Source organism: Sceloporus occidentalis, unplaced genomic scaffold (assembly GCF_023333645.1).
Source record: "Sceloporus occidentalis isolate IW3139 unplaced genomic scaffold, rSceOcc1.0.p SCAF_533, whole genome shotgun sequence".
Lineage (NCBI taxonomy): Eukaryota > Metazoa > Chordata > Lepidosauria > Squamata > Phrynosomatidae > Sceloporus > Sceloporus occidentalis.
The window spans coordinates 84462-107500 of record NW_028317513.1 but is presented as its reverse complement, the minus strand read 5'-3'; the positions used below and the strand labels follow the sequence as shown (position 1 = coordinate 107500).

Sequence of the window (23039 nt, the reverse complement as noted above, 5' to 3'; positions counted from 1 at the left end):
TTGTAGTTTTGTCATCACCCTTACTGTGAGAAGCACTGAGTGAATTGGTGATACATGAAAAAAGACCACAACAAAGGTATATAGATATATACTATAATATAATATATATGCTTTTTATAATGGGAGACAAGAGGACATCTTTGAAGGGGCGATAGGAGCACACCAATGGAAAAAGAGAGGTTAAAAGATTGCTAAGGGGATAGGGTCAAAAGGGTAGGTGGTGATCAGACAAGAGGACATTAGCAGCTGAGAGGGGTGGCCCAACATCACTCCCCTATGCTCAGATGTTATTCCTGCTCCAGTATCACCACTTTATACAATAAAATGCTTATCTTTGTCTTTTTTCTTCATTGAAAGCATTACTGTTTCACGAGATGACCCCTTCAATACTAAGGTAATGTCTCTAGTTTTCATACAAAAAAACCGCAAATGACCCCGACGTGATTTGAACACGCAACCTTCTGATCTGGAGTCAGACGCGCTACCGTTGCGCCACGAGGTCAGACGCTCTTGAGGTTTTAAAATGTCTTTAAATACAAGGCCCACCTTTCTAGTCTTGCAATAGTATAGTTCGCATAGGCTCACAGTTCTTCCACTGAACCACCAATGCATTTGCGACACCGAGCTTGAAAACACGACAAGCGGTTGATGGGGAATCAATAAGTGAGTTGATTATACGTGTAGCTGTTAAAAAAAATGCGTGCCCTGTGTGAGGATCGTACTCACGACATTCAGATTATGAGACTGATACGCTACCTACTGCGCTAACAAGGCAAATTCTTCCAGGGTTCTGTTGTTTAAGCTCTTCATACGTAATGCATTGCAACATAGCAAAGAAGAATTTCCTTCAGAATGGGTAAAACGCACCTCGCTTTTCCGGAGACCTGACTTACCAATGCTCTGAAAAAGAAGCTTGCACTGGCCAGGAATCGAACCCGGGTCTCCCGCGTGGGAGGCGAGAATTCTACCACTGAACCACCAATGCAGCTGTAACACGAGACTTGGAAATCCATAGGGATTCCAGTGGTCCGACAGAAAATGATGGAAGCGGTGGTTGGGAGATCAATTAGTTAGTCCTAGATGTAATGTAAGTTCACATGGACAAAGAGTGAGCCAACAGCAGTGCATTCATCTTGACGAGGTGGCCGAGTGGTTAAGGCGATGGACTGCTAATCCATTGTGCTCTGCACGCGTGGGTTCGAATCCCATCCTCGTCGCTTGCTTTTCTGCTCTTTATGGCTTCTGTTGCTAAAGTTCTTGTCACATTCCAGATAATGCATTTCTGGGGAACCTCCCTGGATGGGCTACATGAAGGTCTCTCTGTGTTAATAGGCAGTGGTTGGGGTGGGGGCAAACATCACTCCCCTGCCTGATGAAAATGTAAACTAACCCGGGGAAGCGTTATTAAAGAGTATTCTTGACAGCTTCCCAGTCCAGAGAGGGAAGGGAGGACAGCAGTTACATCGGGATGTCTTTGGAGCAGAGCCCGCTTTATGTAGTGTTTGGGTATGTCGATTGCCTGACAGTTGTAGTTTTGTCATCACCCTTACTGTGAGAAGCACTGAGTGAATTGGTGATACATGAAAAAAGACCACAACAACGGTATATAGATATATACTATAATATAATATATATGCTTTTTATAATGGGAGACAAGAGGACATCTTTGAAGGGGCGATAGGAGCACACCAATGGAAAAAGAGAGGTTAAAAGATTGCTAAGGGGATAGGGTCAAAAGGGTAGGTGGTGATCAGACAAGAGGACATTAGCAGCTGAGAGGGGTGGCCCAACATCACTCCCCTATGCTCAGATGTTATTCCTGCTCCAGTATCACCACTTTATACAATAAAATGCTTATCTTTGTCTTTTCTCTTTTTTCTTCATTGAAAGCATTACTGTTTCACGAGATGACCCCTTCAATACTAAGGTAATGTCTCTAGTTTTCATACAAAAAAACGCAAATGACCCCGACGTGATTTGAACACGCAACCTTCTGATTTGGAGTCAGCCGTGCTACCGTTGCGCCATGAGGTCAGATGCTTGTGAGGTTTTAAAATGTCTTTAAATACAAGGCCCACCTTTCTAGTCTTGCAATAGTATAGTTCGCATAGGCTCACAGTTCTTCCACTGAACCACCAATGCATTTGCGACACCGAGCTTGAAAACACGACAAGCGGTTGATGGGGAATCAATAAGTGAGTTGATTATACGTGTAGCTGTAAAAAAAAATGCGTGCCCTGTGTGAGGATCGAACTCACGACCTTCAGATTATGAGACTGATACGCTACCTACTGCGCTAACAAGGCAAATTCTCCCAGGCTTCTGTTGTTTAAGCTCTTCATACGTAATGCATTGCAACATAGCAAAGAAGAATTTCCTCCAGAATGGGTAAAACGCACCTCGCTTTTCCGGAGACCTGACTTACCAATGCTCTGAAAAAGAAGCTTGCACTGGCCAGGAATCGAACCCGGGTCTCCCGCGTGGGAGGCGAGAATTCTACCACTGAACCACCAATGCAGCTGTAACACGACACTTGGAAATCCATAGGGATTCCAGTGGTCCGACAGAAAATGATGGAAGCGGTGGTTGGGAGATCAATTAGTTAGTCCTAGATGTAATGTAAGTTCACATGGACAAAGAGTGAGCCAACAGCAGTGCATTCATCTTGACGAGGTGGCCGAGTGGTTAAGGCGATGGACTGCTAATCCATTGTGCTCTGCACGCGTGGGTTCGAATCCCATCCTCGTCGCTTGCTTTTCTGCTCTTTATGGCTTCTGTTGCTAAAGTTCTTGTCACATTCCAGATAATGCATTTCTGGGGAACCTCCCTGGATGGGCTACATGAAGGTCTCTCTGTGTTAATAGGCAGTGGTTGGGGTGGGGGCAAACATCACTCCCCTGCCTGATGAAAATGTAAACTAACCCGGGGAAGCGTTATTAAAGAGTATTCTTGACAGCTTCCCAGTCCAGAGAGGGAAGGGAGGACAGCAGTTACATCGGGATGTCTTTGGAGCAGAGCCCGCTTTATGTAGTGTTTGGGTATGTCGATTGCCTGACAGTTGTAGTTTTGTCATCACCCTTACTGTGAGAAGCACTGAGTGAATTGGTGATACATGAAAAAAGACCACAACAAAGGTATATAGATATATACTATAATATAATATATATGCTTTTTATAATGGGAGACAAGAGGACATCTTTGAAGGGGCGATAGGAGCACACCAATGGAAAAAGAGAGGTTAAAAGATTGCTAAGGGGATAGGGTCAAAAGGGTAGGTGGTGATCAGACAAGAGGACATTAGCAGCTGAGAGGGGTGGCCCAACATCACTCCCCTATGCTCAGATGTTATTCCTGCTCCAGTATCACCACTTTATACAATAAAATGCTTATCTTTGTCTTTTCTCTTTTTTCTTCATTGAAAGCATTACTGTTTCACGAGATGACCCCTTCAATACTAAGGTAATGTCTCTAGTTTTCATACAAAAAAACCGCAAATGACCCCGACGTGATTTGAACACGCAACCTTCTGATCTGGAGTCAGACGCGCTACCGTTGCGCCATGAGGTCAGACGCTCTTGAGGTTTTAAAATGTCTTTAAATACAAGGCCCACCTTTCTAGTCTTGCAATAGTATAGTTCGCATAGGCTCACAGTTCTTCCACTGAACCACCAATGCATTTGCGACACCGAGCTTGAAAACACGACAAGCGGTTGATGGGGAATCAATAAGTGAGTTGATTATACGTGTAGCTGTTAAAAAAAATGCGTGCCCTGTGTGAGGATCGTACTCACGACATTCAGATTATGAGACTGATACGCTACCTACTGCGCTAACAAGGCAAATTCTTCCAGGGTTCTGTTGTTTAAGCTCTTCATACGTAATGCATTGCAACATAGCAAAGAAGAATTTCCTTCAGAATGGGTAAAACGCACCTCGCTTTTCCGGAGACCTGACTTACCAATGCTCTGAAAAAGAAGCTTGCACTGGCCAGGAATCGAACCCGGGTCTCCCGCGTGGGAGGCGAGAATTCTACCACTGAACCACCAATGCAGCTGTAACACGAGACTTGGAAATCCATAGGGATTCCAGTGGTCCGACAGAAAATGATGGAAGCGGTGGTTGGGAGATCAATTAGTTAGTCCTAGATGTAATGTAAGTTCACATGGACAAAGAGTGAGCCAACAGCAGTGCATTCATCTTGACGAGGTGGCCGAGTGGTTAAGGCGATGGACTGCTAATCCATTGTGCTCTGCACGCGTGGGTTCGAATCCCATCCTCGTCGCTTGCTTTTCTGCTCTTTATGGCTTCTGTTGCTAAAGTTCTTGTCACATTCCAGATAATGCATTTCTGGGGAACCTCCCTGGATGGGCTACATGAAGGTCTCTCTGTGTTAATAGGCAGTGGTTGGGGTGGGGGCAAACATCACTCCCCTGCCTGATGAAAATGTAAACTAACCCGGGGAAGCGTTATTAAAGAGTATTCTTGACAGCTTCCCAGTCCAGAGAGGGAAGGGAGGACAGCAGTTACATCGGGATGTCTTTGGAGCAGAGCCCGCTTTATGTAGTGTTTGGGTATGTCGATTGCCTGACAGTTGTAGTTTTGTCATCACCCTTACTGTGAGAAGCACTGAGTGAATTGGTGATACATGAAAAAAGACCACAACAACGGTATATAGATATATACTATAATATAATATATATGCTTTTTATAATGGGAGACAAGAGGACATCTTTGAAGGGGCGATAGGAGCACACCAATGGAAAAAGAGAGGTTAAAAGATTGCTAAGGGGATAGGGTCAAAAGGGTAGGTGGTGATCAGACAAGAGGACATTAGCAGCTGAGAGGGGTGGCCCAACATCACTCCCCTATGCTCAGATGTTATTCCTGCTCCAGTATCACCACTTTATACAATAAAATGCTTATCTTTGTCTTTTCTCTTTTTTCTTCATTGAAAGCATTACTGTTTCACGAGATGACCCCTTCAATACTAAGGTAATGTCTCTAGTTTTCATACAAAAAAACGCAAATGACCCCGACGTGATTTGAACACGCAACCTTCTGATCTGGAGTCAGCCGTGCTACCGTTGCGCCATGAGGTCAGATGCTTGTGAGGTTTTAAAATGTCTTTAAATACAAGGCCCACCTTTCTAGTCTTGCAATAGTATAGTTCGCATAGGCTCACAGTTCTTCCACTGAACCACCAATGCATTTGCGACACCGAGCTTGAAAACACGACAAGCGGTTGATGGGGAATCAATAAGTGAGTTGATTATACGTGTAGCTGTAAAAAAAAATGCGTGCCCTGTGTGAGGATCGAACTCACGACCTTCGGATTATGAGACTGATACGCTACCTACTGCGCTAACAAGGCAAATTCTTCCAGGCTTCTGTTGTTTAAGCTCTTCATACGTAATGCATTGCAACATAGCAAAGAAGAATTTCCTCCAGAATGGGTAAAACGCACCTCGCTTTTCCGGAGACCTGACTTACCAATGCTCTGAAAAAGAAGCTTGCACTGGCCAGGAATCGAACCCGGGTCTCCCGCGTGGGAGGCGAGAATTCTACCACTGAACCACCAATGCAGCTGTAACACGAGACTTGGAAATCCATAGGGATTCCAGTGGTCCGACAGAAAATGATGGAAGCGGTGGTTGGGAGATCAATTAGTTAGTCCTAGATGTAATGTAAGTTCACATGGACAAAGAGTGAGCCAACAGCAGTGCATTCATCTTGACGAGGTGGCCGAGTGGTTAAGGCGATGGACTGCTAATCCATTGTGCTCTGCACGCGTGGGTTCGAATCCCATCCTCGTCGCTTGCTTTTCTGCTCTTTATGGCTTCTGTTGCTAAAGTTCTTGTCACATTCCAGATAATGCATTTCTGGGGAACCTCCCTGGATGGGCTACATGAAGGTCTCTCTGTGTTAATAGGCAGTGGTTGGGGTGGGGGCAAACATCACTCCCCTGCCTGATGAAAATGTAAACTAACCCGGGGAAGCGTTATTAAAGAGTATTCTTGACAGCTTCCCAGTCCAGAGAGGGAAGGGAGGACAGCAGTTACATCGGGATGTCTTTGGAGCAGAGCCCGCTTTATGTAGTGTTTGGGTATGTCGATTGCCTGACAGTTGTAGTTTTGTCATCACCCTTACTGTGAGAAGCACTGAGTGAATTGGTGATACATGAAAAAAGACCACAACAAAGGTATATAGATATATACTATAATATAATATATATGCTTTTTATAATGGGAGACAAGAGGACATCTTTGAAGGGGCGATAGGAGCACACCAATGGAAAAAGAGAGGTTAAAAGATTGCTAAGGGGATAGGGTCAAAAGGGTAGGTGGTGATCAGACAAGAGGACATTAGCAGCTGAGAGGGGTGGCCCAACATCACTCCCCTATGCTCAGATGTTATTCCTGCTCCAGTATCACCACTTTATACAATAAAATGCTTATCTTTGTCTTTTCTCTTTTTTCTTCATTGAAAGCATTACTGTTTCACGAGATGACCCCTTCAATACTAAGGTAATGTCTCTAGTTTTCATACAAAAAAACCGCAAATGACCCCGACGTGATTTGAACACGCAACCTTCTGATCTGGAGTCAGACGCGCTACCGTTGCGCCATGAGGTCAGACGCTCTTGAGGTTTTAAAATGTCTTTAAATACAAGGCCCACCTTTCTAGTCTTGCAATAGTATAGTTCGCATAGGCTCACAGTTCTTCCACTGAACCACCAATGCATTTGCGACACCGAGCTTGAAAACACGACAAGCGGTTGATGGGGAATCAATAAGTGAGTTGATTATACGTGTAGCTGTTAAAAAAAATGCGTGCCCTGTGTGAGGATCGTACTCACGACATTCAGATTATGAGACTGATACGCTACCTACTGCGCTAACAAGGCAAATTCTTCCAGGGTTCTGTTGTTTAAGCTCTTCATACGTAATGCATTGCAACATAGCAAAGAAGAATTTCCTTCAGAATGGGTAAAACGCACCTCGCTTTTCCGGAGACCTGACTTACCAATGCTCTGAAAAAGAAGCTTGCACTGGCCAGGAATCGAACCCGGGTCTCCCGCGTGGGAGGCGAGAATTCTACCACTGAACCACCAATGCAGCTGTAACACGAGACTTGGAAATCCATAGGGATTCCAGTGGTCCGACAGAAAATGATGGAAGCGGTGGTTGGGAGATCAATTAGTTAGTCCTAGATGTAATGTAAGTTCACATGGACAAAGAGTGAGCCAACAGCAGTGCATTCATCTTGACGAGGTGGCCGAGTGGTTAAGGCGATGGACTGCTAATCCATTGTGCTCTGCACGCGTGGGTTCGAATCCCATCCTCGTCGCTTGCTTTTCTGCTCTTTATGGCTTCTGTTGCTAAAGTTCTTGTCACATTCCAGATAATGCATTTCTGGGGAACCTCCCTGGATGGGCTACATGAAGGTCTCTCTGTGTTAATAGGCAGTGGTTGGGGTGGGGGCAAACATCACTCCCCTGCCTGATGAAAATGTAAACTAACCCGGGGAAGCGTTATTAAAGAGTATTCTTGACAGCTTCCCAGTCCAGAGAGGGAAGGGAGGACAGCAGTTACATCGGGATGTCTTTGGAGCAGAGCCCGCTTTATGTAGTGTTTGGGTATGTCGATTGCCTGACAGTTGTAGTTTTGTCATCACCCTTACTGTGAGAAGCACTGAGTGAATTGGTGATACATGAAAAAAGACCACAACAACGGTATATAGATATATACTATAATATAATATATATGCTTTTTATAATGGGAGACAAGAGGACATCTTTGAAGGGGCGATAGGAGCACACCAATGGAAAAAGAGAGGTTAAAAGATTGCTAAGGGGATAGGGTCAAAAGGGTAGGTGGTGATCAGACAAGAGGACATTAGCAGCTGAGAGGGGTGGCCCAACATCACTCCCCTATGCTCAGATGTTATTCCTGCTCCAGTATCACCACTTTATACAATAAGATGCTTATCTTTGTCTTTTTTCTTCATTGAAAGCATTACTGTTTCACGAGATGACCCCTTCAATACTAAGGTAATGTCTCTAGTTTTCATACAAAAAAAACGCAAATGACCCCGACGTGATTTGAACACGCAACCTTCTGATCTGGAGTCAGACGCGCTACCGTTGCGCCACGAGGTCAGACGCTCTTGAGGTTTTAAAATGTCTTTAAATACAAGGCCCACCTTTCTAGTCTTGCAATAGTATAGTTCGCATAGGCTCACAGTTCTTCCACTGAACCACCAATGCATTTGCGACACCGAGCTTGAAAACACGACAAGCGGTTGATGGGGAATCAATAAGTGAGTTGATTATACGTGTAGCTGTTAAAAAAAATGCGTGCCCTGTGTGAGGATCGTACTCACGACCTTCAGATTATGAGACTGATACGCTACCTACTGCGCTAACAAGGCAAACTCTTCCAGGGTTCTGTTGTTTAAGCTCTTCATACGTAATGCATTGCAACATAGCAAAGAAGAATTTCCTTCAGAATGGGTAAAACGCACCTCGCTTTTCCGGAGACCTGACTTACCAATGCTCTGAAAAAGAAGCTTGCACTGGCCAGGAATCGAACCCGGGTCTCCCGCGTGGGAGGCGAGAATTCTACCACTGAACCACCAATGCAGCTGTAACACGAGACTTGGAAATCCATAGGGATTCCAGTGGTCCGACAGAAAATGATGGAAGCGGTGGTTGGGAGATCAATTAGTTAGTCCTAGATGTAATGTAAGTTCACATGGACAAAGAGTGAGCCAACAGCAGTGCATTCATCTTGACGAGGTGGCCGAGTGGTTAAGGCGATGGACTGCTAATCCATTGTGCTCTGCACGCGTGGGTTCGAATCCCTTCCTCGTCGCTTGCTTTTCTGCTCTTTATGGCTTCTGTTGCTAAAGTTCTTGTCACATTCCAGATAATGCATTTCTGGGGAACCTCCCTGGATGGGCTACATGAAGGTCTCTCTGTGTTAATAGGCAGTGGTTGGGGTGGGGGCAAACATCGCTCCCCTGCCTGATGAAAATGTAAACTAACCCGGGGAAGCGTTATTAAAGAGTATTCTTGACAGCTTCCCAGTCCAGAGAGGGAAGGGAGGACAGCAGTTACATCGGGATGTCTTTGGAGCAGAGCCCGCTTTATGTAGTGTTTGGGTATGTCGATTGCCTGACAGTTGTAGTTTTGTCATCACCCTTACTGTGAGAAGCACTGAGTGAATTGGTGATACATGAAAAAAGACCACAACAACGGTATATAGATATATACTATAATATAATATATATGCTTTTTATAATGGGAGACAAGAGGACATCTTTGAAGGGGCGATAGGAGCACACCAATGGAAAAAGAGAGGTTAAAAGATTGCTAAGGGGATAGGGTCAAAAGGGTAGGTGGTGATCAGACAAGAGGACATTAGCAGCTGAGAGGGGTGGCCCAACATCACTCCCCTATGCTCAGATGTTATTCCTGCTCCAGTATCACCACTTTATACAATAAGATGCTTATCTTTGTCTTTTTTCTTCATTGAAAGCATTACTGTTTCACGAGATGACCCCTTCAATACTAAGGTAATGTCTCTAGTTTTCATACAAAAAAAACGCAAATGACCCCGACATGATTTGAACACGCAACCTTCTGATCTGGAGTCAGACGCGCTACCGTTGCGCCACGAGGTCAGACGCTCTTGAGGTTTTAAAATGTCTTTAAATACAAGGCCCACCTTTCTAGTCTTGCAATAGTATAGTTCGCATAGGCTCACAGTTCTTCCACTGAACCACCAATGCATTTGCGACACCGAGCTTGAAAACACGACAAGCGGTTGATGGGGAATCAATAAGTGAGTTGATTATACGTGTAGCTGTTAAAAAAAATGCGTGCCCTGTGTGAGGATCATACTCACGACATTCAGATTATGAGACTGATACGCTACCTACTGCGCTAACAAGGCAAATTCTTCCAGGGTTCTGTTGTTTAAGCTCTTCATACGTAATGCATTGCAACATAGCAAAGAAGAATTTCCTTCAGAATGGGTAAAACGCACCTCGCTTTTCCGGAGACCTGACTTACCAATGCTCTGAAAAAGAAGCTTGCACTGGCCAGGAATCGAACCCGGGTCTCCCGCGTGGGAGGCGAGAATTCTACCACTGAACCACCAATGCAGCTGTAACACGAGACTTGGAAATCCATAGGGATTCCAGTGGTCCGACAGAAAATGATGGAAGCGGTGGTTGGGAGATCAATTAGTTAGTCCTAGATGTAATGTAAGTTCACATGGACAAAGAGTGAGCCAACAGCAGTGCATTCATCTTGACGAGGTGGCCGAGTGGTTAAGGCGATGGACTGCTAATCCATTGTGCTCTGCACGCGTGTGTTCGAATCCCATCCTCGTCGCTTGCTTTTCTGCTCTTTATGGCTTCTGTTGCTAAAGTTCTTGTCACATTCCAGATAATGCATTTCTGGGGAACCTCCCTGGATGGGCTACATGAAGGTCTCTCTGTGTTAATAGGCAGTGGTTGGGGTGGGGGCAAACATCACTCCCCTGCCTGATGAAAATGTAAACTAACCCGGGGAAGCGTTATTAAAGAGTATTCTTGACAGCTTCCCAGTCCAGAGAGGGAAGGGAGGACAGCAGTTACATCGGGATGTCTTTGGAGCAGAGCCCGCTTTATCTAGTGTTTGGGTTTGTCGATTGCCTGACAGTTGTAGTTTTGTCATCACCCTTACTGTGAGAAGCACTGAGTGAATTGGTGATACATGAAAAAAGACCACAACAACGGTATATAGATATATACTATAATATAATATATATGCTTTTTATAATGGGAGACAAGAGGACATCTTTGAAGGGGCGATAGGAGCACACCAATGGAAAAAGAGAGGTTAAAAGATTGCTAAGGGGATAGGGTCAAAAGGGTAGGTGGTGATCAGACAAGAGGACATTAGCAGCTGAGAGGGGTGGCCCAACATCACTCCCCTATGCTCAGATGTTATTCCTGCTCCAGTATCACCACTTTATACAATAAAATGCTTATCTTTGTCTTTTTTCTTCATTGAAAGCATTACTGTTTCACGAGATGACCCCTTCAATACTAAGGTAATGTCTCTAGTTTTCATACAAAAAAAACACAAATGACCCCGACGTGATTTGAACACGCAACCTTCTGATCTGGAGTCAGACGCGCTACCGTTGCGCCACAAGGTCAGATGCTCTTGAGGTTTTAAAATGTCTTTAAATACAAGGCCCACCTTTCTAGTCTTGCAATAGTATAGTTCGCATAGGCTCACAGTTCTTCCACTGAACCACCAATGCATTTGCGACACCGAGCTTGAAAACACGACAAGCGGTTGATGGGGAATCAATAAGTGAGTTGATTATACGTGTAGCTGTTAAAAAAAATGCGTGCCCTGTGTGAGGATCGTACTCACGACATTCAGATTATGAGACTGATACGCTACCTACTGCGCTAACAAGGCAAATTCTTCCAGGGTTCTGTTGTTTAAGCTCTTCATACGTAATGCATTGCAACATAGCAAAGAAGAATTTCCTTCAGAATGGGTAAAACGCACCTCGCTTTTCCGGAGACCTGACTTACCAATGCTCTGAAAAAGAAGCTTGCACTGGCCAGGAATCGAACCCGGGTCTCCCGCGTGGGAGGCGAGAATTCTACCACTGAACCACCAATGCAGCTGTAGCACAAGACTTGGAAATCCATAGGGATTCCAGTGGTCCGACAGAAAATGATGGAAGCGGTGGTTGGGAGATCAATTAGTTAGTCCTAGATGTAATGTAAGTTCACATGGACAAAGAGTGAGCCAACAGCAGTGCATTCATCTTGACGAGGTGGCCGAGTGGTTAAGGCGATGGACTGCTAATCCATTGTGCTCTGCACGCGTGGGTTCGAATCCCATCCTCGTCGCTTGCTTTTCTGCTCTTTATGGCTTCTGTTGCTAAAGTTCTTGTCACATTCCAGATAATGCATTTCTGGGGAACCTCCCTGGATGGGCTACATGAAGGTCTCTCTGTGTTAATAGGCAGTGGTTGGGGTGGGGGCAAACATCACTCCCCTGCCTGATGAAAATGTAAACTAACCCGGGGAAGCGTTATTAAAGAGTATTCTTGACAGCTTCCCAGTCCAGAGAGGGGAGGGAAGGGAGGACAGCAGTTACATCGGGATGTCTTTTGAGCAGAGCCCGCTTTATCTAGTGTTTGGGTTTGTCGATTGTCTGACAGTTGTAGTTTTGTCATCACCCTTACTGTGAGAAGCACTGAGTGAATTGGTGATACATGAAAAAAGACCACAACAACGGTATATAGATATATACTATAATATAATATATATGCTTTTTATAATGGGAGACAAGAGGACATCTTTGAAGGGGCGATAGGAGCACACCAATGGAAAAAGAGAGGTTAAAAGATTGCTAAGGGGATAGGGTCAAAAGGGTAGGTGGTGATCAGACAAGAGGACATTAGAAGCTGAGAGGGGTGGCCCAACATCACTCCCCTATGCTCAGATGTTATTCCTGCTCCAGTATCACCACTTTATACAATAAGATGCTTATCTTTGTCTTTTTTCTTCATTGAAAGCATTACTGTTTCACGAGATGACCCCTTCAATACTAAGGTAATGTCTCTAGTTTTCATACAAAAAAACCGCTAATGACCCCGACGTGATTTGAACACGCAACCTTCTGATCTGGAGTCAGACGCGCTACCGTTGCGCCACGAGGTCAGACGCTCTTGAGGTTTTAAAATGTCTTTAAATACAAGGCCCACCTTTCTAGTCTTGCAATAGTATAGTTCGCATAGGCTCACAGTTCTTCCACTGAACCACCAATGCATTTGCGACACCGAGCTTGAAAACACGACAAGCGGTTGATGGGGAATCAATAAGTGAGTTGATTATACGTGTAGCTGTTAAAAAAAAAGCGTGCCCTGTGTGAGGATCGTACTCACGACATTCAGATTATGAGACTGATACGCTACCTACCGCGCTAACAAGGCAAATTCTTCCAGGGTTCTGTTGTTTAAGCTCTTCATACGTAATGCATTGCAACATAGCAAAGAAGAATTTCCTACAGAATGGGTAAAACGCACCTCGCTTTTCCGGAGACCTGACTTACCAATGCTCTGAAAAAGAAGCTTGCACTGGCCAGGAATCGAACCCGGGTCTCGCGCGTGGGAAGCGAGAATTCTACCACTGAACCACCAATGCAGCTGTAACACAAGACTTGGAAATCCATAGGGATTCCAGTGGTCCGACAGAAAATGATGGAAGCGGTGGTTGGGAGATCAATTAGTTAGTCCTAGATGTAATGTAAGTTCACATGGACAAAGAGTGAGCCAACAGCAGTGCATTCATCTTGACGAGGTGGCCGAGTGGTTAAGGCGATGGACTGCTAATCCATTGTGCTCTGCACGCGTGGGTTCGAATCCCATCCTCGTCGCTTGCTTTTCTGCTCTTTATGGCTTCTGTTGCTAAAGTTCTTGTCACATTCCAGATAATGCATTTCTGGGGAACCTCCCTGGATGGGCTACATGAAGGTCTCTCTGTGTTAATAGGCAGTGGTTGGGGTGGGGGCAAACATCACTCCCCTGCCTGATGAAAATGTAAACTAACCCGGGGAAGCGTTATTAAAGAGTATTCTTGACAGCTTCCCAGTCCAGAGAGGGAAGGGAGGACAGCAGTTACATCGGGATGTCTTTGGAGCAGAGCCCGCTTTATGTAGTGTTTGGGTATGTCGATTGCCTGACAGTTGTAGTTTTGTCATCACCCTTACTGTGAGAAGCACTGAGTGAATTGGTGATACATGAAAAAAGACCACAACAACGGTATATAGATATATACTATAATATAATATATATGCTTTTTATAATGGGAGACAAGAGGACATCTTTGAAGGGGCGATAGGAGCACACCAATGGAAAAAGAGAGGTTAAAAGATTGCTAAGGGGATAGGGTCAAAAGGGTAGGTGGTGATCAGACAAGAGGACATTAGCAGCTGAGAGGGGTGGCCCAACATCACTCCCCTATGCTCAGATGTTATTCCTGCTCCAGTATCACCACTTTATACAATAAGATGCTTATCTTTGTCTTTTTTCTTCATTGAAAGCATTACTGTTTCACGAGATGACCCCTTCAATACTAAGGTAATGTCTCTAGTTTTCATACAAAAAAAACGCAAATGACCCCGACGTGATTTGAACACGCAACCTTCTGATCTGGAGTCAGACGCGCTACCGTTGCGCCACGAGGTCAGACGCTCTTGAGGTTTTAAAATGTCTTTAAATACAAGGCCCACCTTTCTAGTCTTGCAATAGTATAGTTCGCATAGGCTCACAGTTCTTCCACTGAACCACCAATGCATTTGCGACACCGAGCTTGAAAACACGACAAGCGGTTGATGGGGAATCAATAAGTGAGTTGATTATACGTGTAGCTGTTAAAAAAAATGCGTGCCCTGTGTGAGGATCATACTCACGACATTCAGATTATGAGACTGATACGCTACCTACTGCGCTAACAAGGCAAATTCTTCCAGGGTTCTGTTGTTTAAGCTCTTCATACGTAATGCATTGCAACATAGCAAAGAAGAATTTCCTTCAGAATGGGTAAAACGCACCTCGCTTTTCCGGAGACCTGACTTACCAATGCTCTGAAAAAGAAGCTTGCACTGGCCAGGAATCGAACCCGGGTCTCCCGCGTGGGAGGCGAGAATTCTACCACTGAACCACCAATGCAGCTGTAACACGAGACTTGGAAATCCATAGGGATTCCAGTGGTCCGACAGAAAATGATGGAAGCGGTGGTTGGGAGATCAATTAGTTAGTCCTAGATGTAATGTAAGTTCACATGGACAAAGAGTGAGCCAACAGCAGTGCATTCATCTTGACGAGGTGGCCGAGTGGTTAAGGCGATGGACTGCTAATCCATTGTGCTCTGCACGCGTGGGTTCGAATCCCATCCTCGTCGCTTGCTTTTCTGCTCTTTATGGCTTCTGTTGCTAAAGTTCTTGTCACATTCCAGATAATGCATTTCTGGGGAACCTCCCTGGATGGGCTACATGAAGGTCTCTCTGTGTTAATAGGCAGTGGTTGGGGTGGGGGCAAACATCACTCCCCTGCCTGATGAAAATGTAAACTAACCCGGGGAAGCGTTATTAAAGAGTATTCTTGACAGCTTCCCAGTCCAGAGAGGGGAGGGAAGGGAGGACAGCAGTTACATCGGGATGTCTTTTGAGCAGAGCCCGCTTTATCTAGTGTTTGGGTTTGTCGATTGTCTGACAGTTGTAGTTTTGTCATCACCCTTACTGTGAGAAGCACTGAGTGAATTGGTGATACATGAAAAAAGACCACAACAACGGTATATAGATATATACTATAATATAATATATATGCTTTTTATAATGGGAGACAAGAGGACATCTTTGAAGGGGCGATAGGAGCACACCAATGGAAAAAGAGAGGTTAAAAGATTGCTAAGGGGATAGGGTCAAAAGGGTAGGTGGTGATCAGACAAGAGGACATTAGCAGCTGAGAGGGGTGGCCCAACATCACTCCCCTATGCTCAGATGTTATTCCTGCTCCAGTATCACCACTTTATACAATAAGATGCTTATCTTTGTCTTTTTTCTTCATTGAAAGCATTAGTGTTTCACGAGATGACCCCTTCAATACTAAGGTAATGTCTCTAGTTTTCATACAAAAAAAACGCAAATGACCCCGACGTGATTTGAACACGCAACCTTCTGATCTGGAGTCAGACGCGCTACCGTTGCGCCACGAGGTCAGACGCTCTTGAGGTTTTAAAATGTCTTTAAATACAAGGCCCACCTTTCTAGTCTTGCAATAGTATAGTTCGCATAGGCTCACAGTTCTTCCACTGAACCACCAATGCATTTGCGACACCGAGCTTGAAAACACGACAAGCGGTTGATGGGGAATCAATAAGTGAGTTGATTATACGTGTAGCTGTTAAAAAAAATGCGTGCCCTGTGTGAGGATCATACTCACGACATTCAGATTATGAGACTGATACGCTACCTACCGCGCTAACAAGGCAAATTCTTCCAGGGTTCTGTTGTTTAAGCTCTTCATACGTAATGCATTGCAACATAGCAAAGAAGAATTTCCTTCAGAATGGGTAAAACGCACCTCGCTTTTCCGGAGACCTGACTTACCAATGCTCTGAAAAAGAAGCTTGCACTGGCCAGGAATCGAACCCGGGTCTCGCGCGTGGGAAGCGAGAATTCTACCACTGAACCACCAATGCAGCTGTAACACAAGACTTGGAAATCCATAGGGATTCCAGTGGTCCGACAGAAAATGATGGAAGCGGTGGTTGGGAGATCAATTAGTTAGTCCTAGATGTAATGTAAGTTCACATGGACAAAGAGTGAGCCAACAGCAGTGCATTCATCTTGACGAGGTGGCCGAGTGGTTAAGGCGATGGACTGCTAATCCATTGTGCTCTGCACGCGTGGGTTCGAATCCCATCCTCGTCGCTTGCTTTTCTGCTCTTTATGGCTTCTGTTGCTAAAGTTCTTGTCACATTCCAGATAATGCATTTCTGGGGAACCTCCCTGGATGGGCTACATGAAGGTCTCTCTGTGTTAATAGGCAGTGGTTGGGGTGGGGGCAAACATCACTCCCCTGCCTGATGAAAATGTAAACTAACCCGGGGAAGCGTTATTAAAGAGTATTCTTGACAGCTTCCCAGTCCAGAGAGGGAAGGGAGGACAGCAGTTACATCGGGATGTCTTTGGAGCAGAGCCCGCTTTATGTAGTGTTTGGGTATGTCGATTGCCTGACAGTTGTAGTTTTGTCATCACCCTTACTGTGAGAAGCACTGAGTGAATTGGTGATACATGAAAAAAGACCACAACAACGGTATATAGATATATACTATAATATAATATATATGCTTTTTATAATGGGAGACAAGAGGACATCTTTGAAGGGGCGATAGGAGCACACCAATGGAAAAAGAGAGGTTAAAAGATTGCTAAGGGGATAGGGTCAAAAGGGTAGGTGGTGATCAGACAAGAGGACATTAGCAGCTGAGAGGGGTGGCCCAACATCACTCCCCTATGCTCAGATGTTATTCCTGCTCCAGTATCACCACTTTATACAATAAGATGCTTATCTTTGTCTTTTTTCTTCATTGAAAGCATTACTGTTTCACGAGATGACCCCTTCAATACTAAGGTAATGTCTCTAGTTTTCATACAAAAAAAACGCAAATGACCCCGACGTGATTTGAACACGCAACCTTCTGATCTGGAGTCAGACGCGCTACCGTTGCGCCACGAGGTCAGACGCTCTTGAGGTTTTAAAATGTCTTTAAATACAAGGCCCACCTTTCTAGTCTTGCAATAGTATAGTTCGCATAGGCTCACAGTTCTTCCACTGAACCACCAATGCATTTGCGACACCGAGCTTGAAAACACGACAAGCGGTTGATGGGGAATCAATAAGTGAGTTGATTATACGTGTAGCTGTTAAAAAAAATGCGTGCCCTGTGTGAGGATCATACTCACGACCTTCAGATTATGAGACTGATACGCTACCTACTGCGCTAACAAGGCAAATTCTTCCAGGGTTCTGTTGTTTAAGCTCTTCATACGTAATGCATTGCAACATAGCAAAGAAGAATTTCCTTCAGAATGGGTAAAACGCACCTCGCTTTTCCGGAGACCTGACTTACCAATGCTCTGAAAAAGAAGCTTGCACTGGCCAGGAATCGAACCCGGGTCTCCCGCGTGGGAGGCGAGAATTCTACCACTGAACCACCAATGCAGCTGTAACACGAGACTTGGAAATCCATAGGGATTCCAGTGGTCCGACAGAAAATGATGGAAGCGGTGGTTGGGAGATCAATTAGTTAGTCCTAGATGTAATGTAAGTTCACATGGACAAAGAGTGAGCCAACAGCAGTGCATTCATCTTGACGAGGTGGCCGAGTGGTTAAGGCGATGGACTGCTAATCCATTGTGCTCTGCACGCGTGGGTTCGAATCCCATCCTCGTCGCTTGCTTTTCTGCTCTTTATGGCTTCTGTTGCTAAAGTTCTTGTCACATTCCAGATAATGCATTTCTGGGGAACCTCCCTGGATGGGCTACATGAAGGTCTCTCTGTGTTAATAGGCAGTGGTTGGGGTGGGGGCAAACATCACTCCCCTGCCTGATGAAAATGTAAACTAACCCGGGGAAGCGTTATTAAAGAGTATTCTTGACAGCTTCCCAGTCCAGAGAGGGGAGGGAAGGGAGGACAGCAGTTACATCGGGATGTCTTTTGAGCAGAGCCCGCTTTATCTAGTGTTTGGGTTTGTCGATTGTCTGACAGTTGTAGTTTTGTCATCACCCTTACTGTGAGAAGCACTGAGTGAATTGGTGATACATGAAAAAAGACCACAACAACGGTATATAGATATATACTATAATATAATATATATGCTTTTTATAATGGGAGACAAGAGGACATCTTTGAAGGGGCGATAGGAGCACACCAATGGAAAAAGAGAGGTTAAAAGATTGCTAAGGGGATAGGGTCAAAAGGGTAGGTGGTGATCAGACAAGAGGACATTAGAAGCTGAGAGGGGTGGCCCAACATCACTCCCCTATGCTCAGATGTTATTCCTGCTCCAGTATCACCACTTTATACAATAAGATGCTTATCTTTGTCTTTTTTCTTCATTGAAAGCATTACTGTTTCACGAGATGACCCCTTCAATACTAAGGTAATGTCTCTAGTTTTCATACAAAAAAACCGCAAATGACCCCGACGTGATTTGAACACGCAACCTTCTGATCTGGAGTCAGACGCGCTACCGTTGCGCCACGAGGTCAGACGCTCTTGAGGTTTTAAAATGTCTTTAAATACAAGGCCCACCTTTCTAGTCTTGCAATAGTATAGTTCGCATAGGCTCACAGTTCTTCCACTGAACCACCAATGCATTTGCGACACCGAGCTTGAAAACACGACAAGCGGTTGATGGGGAATCAATAAGTGAGTTGATTATACGTGTAGCTGTTAAAAAAAAAGCGTGCCCTGTGTGAGGATCGTACTCACGACATTCAGATTATGAGACTGATACGCTACCTACCGCGCTAACAAGGCAAATTCTTCCAGGGTTCTGTTGTTTAAGCTCTTCATACGTAATGCATTGCAACATAGCAAAGAAGAATTTCCTTCAGAATGGGTAAAACGCACCTCGCTTTTCCGGAGACCTGACTTACCAATGCTCTGAAAAAGAAGCTTGCACTGGCCAGGAATCGAACCCGGGTCTCGCGCGTGGGAAGCGAGAATTCTACCACTGAACCACCAATGCAGCTGTAACACAAGACTTGGAAATCCATAGGGATTCCAGTGGTCCGACAGAAAATGATGGAAGCGGTGGTTGGGAGATCAATTAGTTAGTCCTAGATGTAATGTAAGTTCACATGGACAAAGAGTGAGCCAACAGCAGTGCATTCATCTTGACGAGGTGGCCGAGTGGTTAAGGCGATGGACTGCTAATCCATTGTGCTCTGCACGCGTGGGTTCGAATCCCATCCTCGTCGCTTGCTTTTCTGCTCTTTATGGCTTCTGTTGCTAAAGTTCTTGTCACATTCCAGATAATGCATTTCTGGGGAACCTCCCTGGATGGGCTACATGAAGGTCTCTCTGTGTTAATAGGCAGTGGTTGGGGTGGGGGCAAACATCACTCCCCTGCCTGATGAAAATGTAAACTAACCCGGGGAAGCGTTATTAAAGAGTATTCTTGACAGCTTCCCAGTCCAGAGAGGGAAGGGAGGACAGCAGTTACATCGGGATGTCTTTGGAGCAGAGCCCGCTTTATGTAGTGTTTGGGTATGTCGATTGCCTGACAGTTGTAGTTTTGTCATCACCCTTACTGTGAGAAGCACTGAGTGAATTGGTGATACATGAAAAAAGACCACAACAACGGTATATAGATATATACTATAATATAATATATATGCTTTTTATAATGGGAGACAAGAGGACATCTTTGAAGGGGCGATAGGAGCACACCAATGGAAAAAGAGAGGTTAAAAGATTGCTAAGGGGATAGGGTCAAAAGGGTAGGTGGTGATCAGACAAGAGGACATTAGCAGCTGAGAGGGGTGGCCCAACATCACTCCCCTATGCTCAGATGTTATTCCTGCTCCAGTATCACCACTTTATACAATAAGATGCTTATCTTTGTCTTTTTTCTTCATTGAAAGCATTACTGTTTCACGAGATGACCCCTTCAATACTAAGGTAATGTCTCTAGTTTTCATACAAAAAAAACGCAAATGACCCCGACGTGATTTGAACACGCAACCTTCTGATCTGGAGTCAGACGCGCTACCGTTGCGCCACGAGGTCAGACGCTCTTGAGGTTTTAAAATGTCTTTAAATACAAGGCCCACCTTTCTAGTCTTGCAATAGTATAGTTCGCATAGGCTCACAGTTCTTCCACTGAACCACCAATGCATTTGCGACACCGAGCTTGAAAACACGACAAGCGGTTGATGGGGAATCAATAAGTGAGTTGATTATACGTGTAGCTGTTAAAAAAAATGCGTGCCCTGTGTGAGGATCATACTCACGACATTCAGATTATGAGACTGATACGCTACCTACTGCGCTAACAAGGCAAATTCTTCCAGGGTTCTGTTGTTTAAGCTCTTCATACGTAATGCATTGCAACATAGCAAAGAAGAATTTCCTTCAGAATGGGTAAAACGCACCTCGCTTTTCCGGAGACCTGACTTACCAATGCTCTGAAAAAGAAGCTTGCACTGGCCAGGAATCGAACCCGGGTCTCCCGCGTGGGAGGCGAGAATTCTACCACTGAACCACCAATGCAGCTGTAACACGAGACTTGGAAATCCATAGGGATTCCAGTGGTCCGACAGAAAATGATGGAAGCGGTGGTTGGGAGATCAATTAGTTAGTCCTAGATGTAATGTAAGTTCACATGGACAAAGAGTGAGCCAACAGCAGTGCATTCATCTTGATGAGGTGGCCGAGTGGTTAAGGCGATGGACTGCTAATCCATTGTGCTCTGCACGCGTGGGTTCGAATCCCATCCTCGTCGCTTGCTTTTCTGCTCTTTATGGCTTCTGTTGCTAAAGTTCTTGTCACATTCCAGATAATGCATTTCTGGGGAACCTCCCTGGATGGGCTACATGAAGGTCTCTCTGTGTTAATAGGCAGTGGTTGGGGTGGGGGCAAACATCACTCCCCTGCCTGATGAAAATGTAAACTAACCCGGGGAAGCGTTATTAAAGAGTATTCTTGACAGCTTCCCAGTCCAGAGAGGGGAGGGAAGGGAGGACAGCAGTTACATCGGGATGTCTTTTGAGCAGAGCCCGCTTTATCTAGTGTTTGGGTTTGTCGATTGTCTGACAGTTGTAGTTTTGTCATCACCCTTACTGTGAGAAGCACTGAGTGAATTGGTGATACATGAAAAAAGACCACAACAACGGTATATAGATATATACTATAATATAATATATATGATTTTTATAATGGGAGACAAGAGGACATCTTTGAAGGGGCGATAGGAGCACACCAATGGAAAAAGAGAGGTTAAAAGATTGCTAAGGGGATAGGGTCAAAAGGGTAGGTGGTGATCAGACAAGAGGACATTAGAAGCTGAGAGGGGTGGCCCAACATCACTCCCCTATGCTCAGATGTTATTCCTGCTCCAGTATCACCACTTTATACAATAAAATGCTTATCTTTGTCTTTTCTCTTTTTTCTTCATTGAAAGCATTACTGTTTCACGAGATGACCCCTTCAATACTAAGGTAATGTCTCTAGTTTTCATACAAAAAAACCGCAAATGACCCCGACGTGATTTGAACACGCAACCTTCTGATCTGGAGTCAGACGCGCTACCGTTGCGCCATGAGGTCAGACGCTCTTGAGGTTTTAAAATGTCTTTAAATACAAGGCCCACCTTTCTAGTCTTGCAATAGTATAGTTCGCATAGGCTCACAGTTCTTCCACTGAACCACCAATGCATTTGCGACACCGAGCTTGAAAACACGACAAGCGGTTGATGGGGAATCAATAAGTGAGTTGATTATACGTGTAGCTGTTAAAAAAAATGCGTGCCCTGTGTGAGGATCGTACTCACGACATTCAGATTATGAGACTGATACGCTACCTACTGCGCTAACAAGGCAAATTCTTCCAGGGTTCTGTTGTTTAAGCTCTTCATACGTAATGCATTGCAACATAGCAAAGAAGAATTTCCTTCAGAATGGGTAAAACGCACCTCGCTTTTCCGGAGACCTGACTTACCAATGCTCTGAAAAAGAAGCTTGCACTGGCCAGGAATCGAACCCGGGTCTCCCGCGTGGGAGGCGAGAATTCTACCACTGAACCACCAATGCAGCTGTAACACGAGACTTGGAAATCCATAGGGATTCCAGTGGTCCGACAGAAAATGATGGAAGCGGTGGTTGGGAGATCAATTAGTTAGTCCTAGATGTAATGTAAGTTCACATGGACAAAGAGTGAGCCAACAGCAGTGCATTCATCTTGACGAGGTGGCCGAGTGGTTAAGGCGATGGACTGCTAATCCATTGTGCTCTGCACGCGTGGGTTCGAATCCCATCCTCGTCGCTTGCTTTTCTGCTCTTTATGGCTTCTGTTGCTAAAGTTCTTGTCACATTCCAGATAATGCATTTCTGGGGAACCTCCCTGGATGGGCTACATGAAGGTCTCTCTGTGTTAATAGGCAGTGGTTGGGGTGGGGGCAAACATCACTCCCCTGCCTGATGAAAATGTAAACTAACCCGGGGAAGCGTTATTAAAGAGTATTCTTGACAGCTTCCCAGTCCAGAGAGGGAAGGGAGGACAGCAGTTACATCGGGATGTCTTTGGAGCAGAGCCCGCTTTATGTAGTGTTTGGGTATGTCGATTGCCTGACAGTTGTAGTTTTGTCATCACCCTTACTGTGAGAAGCACTGAGTGAATTGGTGATACATGAAAAAAGACCACAACAACGGTATATAGATATATACTATA

The 23039-nt window shown here is 44.9% G+C and overlaps 49 non-coding genes across 49 annotated transcripts; 15 read left to right on the top strand and 34 right to left on the bottom strand.

Annotated features, from left to right (window-relative positions):
• Positions 1 to 430: 430 nt before the first annotated feature.
• TRNAW-CCA (transfer RNA tryptophan (anticodon CCA)) lies at positions 431 to 502 on the bottom strand. The gene has a single exon. It is a non-coding gene; the product is annotated as a tRNA-Trp (tRNA).
• Positions 503 to 701: 199 nt separating this feature from the next.
• On the bottom strand, positions 702 to 774 carry TRNAM-CAU (transfer RNA methionine (anticodon CAU)). Its single transcript has one exon. It is a non-coding gene; the product is annotated as a tRNA-Met (tRNA).
• A 140-nt stretch (positions 775 to 914) lies between these two features.
• Positions 915 to 985, bottom strand: TRNAG-CCC (transfer RNA glycine (anticodon CCC)). Its single transcript has one exon. It is a non-coding gene; the product is annotated as a tRNA-Gly (tRNA).
• A 150-nt stretch (positions 986 to 1135) lies between these two features.
• TRNAS-GCU (transfer RNA serine (anticodon GCU)) lies at positions 1136 to 1217 on the top strand. The gene has a single exon. It is a non-coding gene; the product is annotated as a tRNA-Ser (tRNA).
• Positions 1218 to 2233: 1016 nt separating this feature from the next.
• TRNAM-CAU (transfer RNA methionine (anticodon CAU)) lies at positions 2234 to 2306 on the bottom strand. Its single transcript has one exon. It is a non-coding gene; the product is annotated as a tRNA-Met (tRNA).
• A 140-nt stretch (positions 2307 to 2446) lies between these two features.
• Positions 2447 to 2517, bottom strand: TRNAG-CCC (transfer RNA glycine (anticodon CCC)). Its single transcript has one exon. It is a non-coding gene; the product is annotated as a tRNA-Gly (tRNA).
• Positions 2518 to 2667: 150 nt separating this feature from the next.
• Positions 2668 to 2749, top strand: TRNAS-GCU (transfer RNA serine (anticodon GCU)). Its single transcript has one exon. It is a non-coding gene; the product is annotated as a tRNA-Ser (tRNA).
• Positions 2750 to 3495: 746 nt separating this feature from the next.
• On the bottom strand, positions 3496 to 3567 carry TRNAW-CCA (transfer RNA tryptophan (anticodon CCA)). Its single transcript has one exon. It is a non-coding gene; the product is annotated as a tRNA-Trp (tRNA).
• Positions 3568 to 3766: 199 nt separating this feature from the next.
• Positions 3767 to 3839, bottom strand: TRNAM-CAU (transfer RNA methionine (anticodon CAU)). The gene has a single exon. It is a non-coding gene; the product is annotated as a tRNA-Met (tRNA).
• A 140-nt stretch (positions 3840 to 3979) lies between these two features.
• TRNAG-CCC (transfer RNA glycine (anticodon CCC)) lies at positions 3980 to 4050 on the bottom strand. The gene has a single exon. It is a non-coding gene; the product is annotated as a tRNA-Gly (tRNA).
• A 150-nt stretch (positions 4051 to 4200) lies between these two features.
• TRNAS-GCU (transfer RNA serine (anticodon GCU)) lies at positions 4201 to 4282 on the top strand. Its single transcript has one exon. It is a non-coding gene; the product is annotated as a tRNA-Ser (tRNA).
• A 1016-nt stretch (positions 4283 to 5298) lies between these two features.
• TRNAM-CAU (transfer RNA methionine (anticodon CAU)) lies at positions 5299 to 5371 on the bottom strand. Its single transcript has one exon. It is a non-coding gene; the product is annotated as a tRNA-Met (tRNA).
• A 140-nt stretch (positions 5372 to 5511) lies between these two features.
• TRNAG-CCC (transfer RNA glycine (anticodon CCC)) lies at positions 5512 to 5582 on the bottom strand. The gene has a single exon. It is a non-coding gene; the product is annotated as a tRNA-Gly (tRNA).
• A 150-nt stretch (positions 5583 to 5732) lies between these two features.
• Positions 5733 to 5814, top strand: TRNAS-GCU (transfer RNA serine (anticodon GCU)). The gene has a single exon. It is a non-coding gene; the product is annotated as a tRNA-Ser (tRNA).
• Positions 5815 to 6560: 746 nt separating this feature from the next.
• TRNAW-CCA (transfer RNA tryptophan (anticodon CCA)) lies at positions 6561 to 6632 on the bottom strand. The gene has a single exon. It is a non-coding gene; the product is annotated as a tRNA-Trp (tRNA).
• Positions 6633 to 6831: 199 nt separating this feature from the next.
• Positions 6832 to 6904, bottom strand: TRNAM-CAU (transfer RNA methionine (anticodon CAU)). The gene has a single exon. It is a non-coding gene; the product is annotated as a tRNA-Met (tRNA).
• Positions 6905 to 7044: 140 nt separating this feature from the next.
• Positions 7045 to 7115, bottom strand: TRNAG-CCC (transfer RNA glycine (anticodon CCC)). The gene has a single exon. It is a non-coding gene; the product is annotated as a tRNA-Gly (tRNA).
• A 150-nt stretch (positions 7116 to 7265) lies between these two features.
• On the top strand, positions 7266 to 7347 carry TRNAS-GCU (transfer RNA serine (anticodon GCU)). Its single transcript has one exon. It is a non-coding gene; the product is annotated as a tRNA-Ser (tRNA).
• A 739-nt stretch (positions 7348 to 8086) lies between these two features.
• TRNAW-CCA (transfer RNA tryptophan (anticodon CCA)) lies at positions 8087 to 8158 on the bottom strand. Its single transcript has one exon. It is a non-coding gene; the product is annotated as a tRNA-Trp (tRNA).
• Positions 8159 to 8357: 199 nt separating this feature from the next.
• On the bottom strand, positions 8358 to 8430 carry TRNAM-CAU (transfer RNA methionine (anticodon CAU)). The gene has a single exon. It is a non-coding gene; the product is annotated as a tRNA-Met (tRNA).
• A 140-nt stretch (positions 8431 to 8570) lies between these two features.
• On the bottom strand, positions 8571 to 8641 carry TRNAG-CCC (transfer RNA glycine (anticodon CCC)). Its single transcript has one exon. It is a non-coding gene; the product is annotated as a tRNA-Gly (tRNA).
• Positions 8642 to 8791: 150 nt separating this feature from the next.
• On the top strand, positions 8792 to 8873 carry TRNAS-GCU (transfer RNA serine (anticodon GCU)). The gene has a single exon. It is a non-coding gene; the product is annotated as a tRNA-Ser (tRNA).
• Positions 8874 to 9612: 739 nt separating this feature from the next.
• TRNAW-CCA (transfer RNA tryptophan (anticodon CCA)) lies at positions 9613 to 9684 on the bottom strand. The gene has a single exon. It is a non-coding gene; the product is annotated as a tRNA-Trp (tRNA).
• A 412-nt stretch (positions 9685 to 10096) lies between these two features.
• TRNAG-CCC (transfer RNA glycine (anticodon CCC)) lies at positions 10097 to 10167 on the bottom strand. The gene has a single exon. It is a non-coding gene; the product is annotated as a tRNA-Gly (tRNA).
• Positions 10168 to 10317: 150 nt separating this feature from the next.
• On the top strand, positions 10318 to 10399 carry TRNAS-GCU (transfer RNA serine (anticodon GCU)). Its single transcript has one exon. It is a non-coding gene; the product is annotated as a tRNA-Ser (tRNA).
• A 739-nt stretch (positions 10400 to 11138) lies between these two features.
• TRNAW-CCA (transfer RNA tryptophan (anticodon CCA)) lies at positions 11139 to 11210 on the bottom strand. Its single transcript has one exon. It is a non-coding gene; the product is annotated as a tRNA-Trp (tRNA).
• Positions 11211 to 11622: 412 nt separating this feature from the next.
• Positions 11623 to 11693, bottom strand: TRNAG-CCC (transfer RNA glycine (anticodon CCC)). Its single transcript has one exon. It is a non-coding gene; the product is annotated as a tRNA-Gly (tRNA).
• Positions 11694 to 11843: 150 nt separating this feature from the next.
• TRNAS-GCU (transfer RNA serine (anticodon GCU)) lies at positions 11844 to 11925 on the top strand. Its single transcript has one exon. It is a non-coding gene; the product is annotated as a tRNA-Ser (tRNA).
• A 744-nt stretch (positions 11926 to 12669) lies between these two features.
• Positions 12670 to 12741, bottom strand: TRNAW-CCA (transfer RNA tryptophan (anticodon CCA)). Its single transcript has one exon. It is a non-coding gene; the product is annotated as a tRNA-Trp (tRNA).
• Positions 12742 to 13153: 412 nt separating this feature from the next.
• TRNAG-CCC (transfer RNA glycine (anticodon CCC)) lies at positions 13154 to 13224 on the bottom strand. The gene has a single exon. It is a non-coding gene; the product is annotated as a tRNA-Gly (tRNA).
• Positions 13225 to 13374: 150 nt separating this feature from the next.
• TRNAS-GCU (transfer RNA serine (anticodon GCU)) lies at positions 13375 to 13456 on the top strand. Its single transcript has one exon. It is a non-coding gene; the product is annotated as a tRNA-Ser (tRNA).
• A 739-nt stretch (positions 13457 to 14195) lies between these two features.
• TRNAW-CCA (transfer RNA tryptophan (anticodon CCA)) lies at positions 14196 to 14267 on the bottom strand. Its single transcript has one exon. It is a non-coding gene; the product is annotated as a tRNA-Trp (tRNA).
• Positions 14268 to 14679: 412 nt separating this feature from the next.
• Positions 14680 to 14750, bottom strand: TRNAG-CCC (transfer RNA glycine (anticodon CCC)). Its single transcript has one exon. It is a non-coding gene; the product is annotated as a tRNA-Gly (tRNA).
• Positions 14751 to 14900: 150 nt separating this feature from the next.
• Positions 14901 to 14982, top strand: TRNAS-GCU (transfer RNA serine (anticodon GCU)). The gene has a single exon. It is a non-coding gene; the product is annotated as a tRNA-Ser (tRNA).
• Positions 14983 to 15726: 744 nt separating this feature from the next.
• Positions 15727 to 15798, bottom strand: TRNAW-CCA (transfer RNA tryptophan (anticodon CCA)). The gene has a single exon. It is a non-coding gene; the product is annotated as a tRNA-Trp (tRNA).
• A 412-nt stretch (positions 15799 to 16210) lies between these two features.
• Positions 16211 to 16281, bottom strand: TRNAG-CCC (transfer RNA glycine (anticodon CCC)). The gene has a single exon. It is a non-coding gene; the product is annotated as a tRNA-Gly (tRNA).
• Positions 16282 to 16431: 150 nt separating this feature from the next.
• TRNAS-GCU (transfer RNA serine (anticodon GCU)) lies at positions 16432 to 16513 on the top strand. Its single transcript has one exon. It is a non-coding gene; the product is annotated as a tRNA-Ser (tRNA).
• A 739-nt stretch (positions 16514 to 17252) lies between these two features.
• On the bottom strand, positions 17253 to 17324 carry TRNAW-CCA (transfer RNA tryptophan (anticodon CCA)). The gene has a single exon. It is a non-coding gene; the product is annotated as a tRNA-Trp (tRNA).
• A 412-nt stretch (positions 17325 to 17736) lies between these two features.
• Positions 17737 to 17807, bottom strand: TRNAG-CCC (transfer RNA glycine (anticodon CCC)). Its single transcript has one exon. It is a non-coding gene; the product is annotated as a tRNA-Gly (tRNA).
• A 150-nt stretch (positions 17808 to 17957) lies between these two features.
• TRNAS-GCU (transfer RNA serine (anticodon GCU)) lies at positions 17958 to 18039 on the top strand. Its single transcript has one exon. It is a non-coding gene; the product is annotated as a tRNA-Ser (tRNA).
• A 744-nt stretch (positions 18040 to 18783) lies between these two features.
• On the bottom strand, positions 18784 to 18855 carry TRNAW-CCA (transfer RNA tryptophan (anticodon CCA)). Its single transcript has one exon. It is a non-coding gene; the product is annotated as a tRNA-Trp (tRNA).
• A 412-nt stretch (positions 18856 to 19267) lies between these two features.
• On the bottom strand, positions 19268 to 19338 carry TRNAG-CCC (transfer RNA glycine (anticodon CCC)). The gene has a single exon. It is a non-coding gene; the product is annotated as a tRNA-Gly (tRNA).
• Positions 19339 to 19488: 150 nt separating this feature from the next.
• TRNAS-GCU (transfer RNA serine (anticodon GCU)) lies at positions 19489 to 19570 on the top strand. The gene has a single exon. It is a non-coding gene; the product is annotated as a tRNA-Ser (tRNA).
• A 739-nt stretch (positions 19571 to 20309) lies between these two features.
• Positions 20310 to 20381, bottom strand: TRNAW-CCA (transfer RNA tryptophan (anticodon CCA)). Its single transcript has one exon. It is a non-coding gene; the product is annotated as a tRNA-Trp (tRNA).
• A 412-nt stretch (positions 20382 to 20793) lies between these two features.
• Positions 20794 to 20864, bottom strand: TRNAG-CCC (transfer RNA glycine (anticodon CCC)). The gene has a single exon. It is a non-coding gene; the product is annotated as a tRNA-Gly (tRNA).
• Positions 20865 to 21014: 150 nt separating this feature from the next.
• On the top strand, positions 21015 to 21096 carry TRNAS-GCU (transfer RNA serine (anticodon GCU)). The gene has a single exon. It is a non-coding gene; the product is annotated as a tRNA-Ser (tRNA).
• Positions 21097 to 21847: 751 nt separating this feature from the next.
• Positions 21848 to 21919, bottom strand: TRNAW-CCA (transfer RNA tryptophan (anticodon CCA)). Its single transcript has one exon. It is a non-coding gene; the product is annotated as a tRNA-Trp (tRNA).
• Positions 21920 to 22331: 412 nt separating this feature from the next.
• Positions 22332 to 22402, bottom strand: TRNAG-CCC (transfer RNA glycine (anticodon CCC)). Its single transcript has one exon. It is a non-coding gene; the product is annotated as a tRNA-Gly (tRNA).
• A 150-nt stretch (positions 22403 to 22552) lies between these two features.
• On the top strand, positions 22553 to 22634 carry TRNAS-GCU (transfer RNA serine (anticodon GCU)). Its single transcript has one exon. It is a non-coding gene; the product is annotated as a tRNA-Ser (tRNA).
• The last annotated feature ends 405 nt before the right edge of the window (positions 22635 to 23039 follow it).